At 32.9% G+C, this 841-nt stretch overlaps 1 protein-coding gene across 1 annotated transcript in view; it reads right to left on the reverse strand.

The window, feature by feature from the left end:
* The window catches only part of LOC17874499 (probable disease resistance protein RPP1), a 36,044-nt gene that overhangs the window by 7,055 nt on the left and 28,148 nt on the right, over positions 1-841 (reverse strand). The window lies entirely within an intron of this gene.

The raw sequence follows: 841 nt of genomic DNA on the forward strand, positions 1-841 counted from the left end.
ATAGCTTGCGCTGTTGCATTTCCTGCTGTATAGTTGGCAACCCACAAGTAGAGCATACATTAAAACATATTCTCGACACCAGAGTTTGCTAAAACATTTAGCCACAAACAAAAAAATTTTAATTCCTGCTCATGAAAAATACACAGAAACTCTTAGTTACTTTTGAATATAATATTTTTTCGAGTCAGTTCCTAAAATTTCTGTTTATGATCATATTCTAAGCTACTCCTGCAGAAACTATATATAATTGAGTATAGATGTCTACAACTCCCTTACCAAATACTACTCTTTCGACTATTTCTTATAGTTGTTGAAAAGTTTCTTCATCACTTCTATCAATGCTTGATCATCCAACTGTGAGAGCACAAACAAACAGTGGGTAAAGTGTTGCTTCTATTGTACTTTTTAGTTTGAATTTTATTATCCTCTTTCGATTTCAGTAAAGATTAACAAAAAAAAATTGGGGTTATTCAAAAAGATTTTGCTAGTTGCAGAGAAACTTACTGTTCCTTGCTTTGTAATTCCAATAATCACTATCAATCAATCACAATTATCTTAGATAATGATATGACAATTAGGTTTTTCAAAGGTAAACACCAGCCAAGATTCAACGCCAACAAAGTAAGACTTGTAAACTTACATATATCATCAACTTTTCAAAGTGATAATATCCAGCAAAGACTCACACACATGCATCTTTAAGCAAGTCCAGTACCTGTCAAAGAAACAAGTAGACCAAGTGAGAGATCGAGATTCAAGTTTCCATGTGAGCTTTGTCCTAACAAAACTGATCAACCAGGAATCTAAGATGTTTTTAATAGAATTAACTGACCGAACAGCC

The sequence above is a fragment of the Capsella rubella genome, unplaced genomic scaffold (genome assembly GCF_000375325.1).
Source record: "Capsella rubella cultivar Monte Gargano unplaced genomic scaffold, Caprub1_0 scaffold_15, whole genome shotgun sequence".
NCBI lineage: Eukaryota > Viridiplantae > Streptophyta > Magnoliopsida > Brassicales > Brassicaceae > Capsella > Capsella rubella.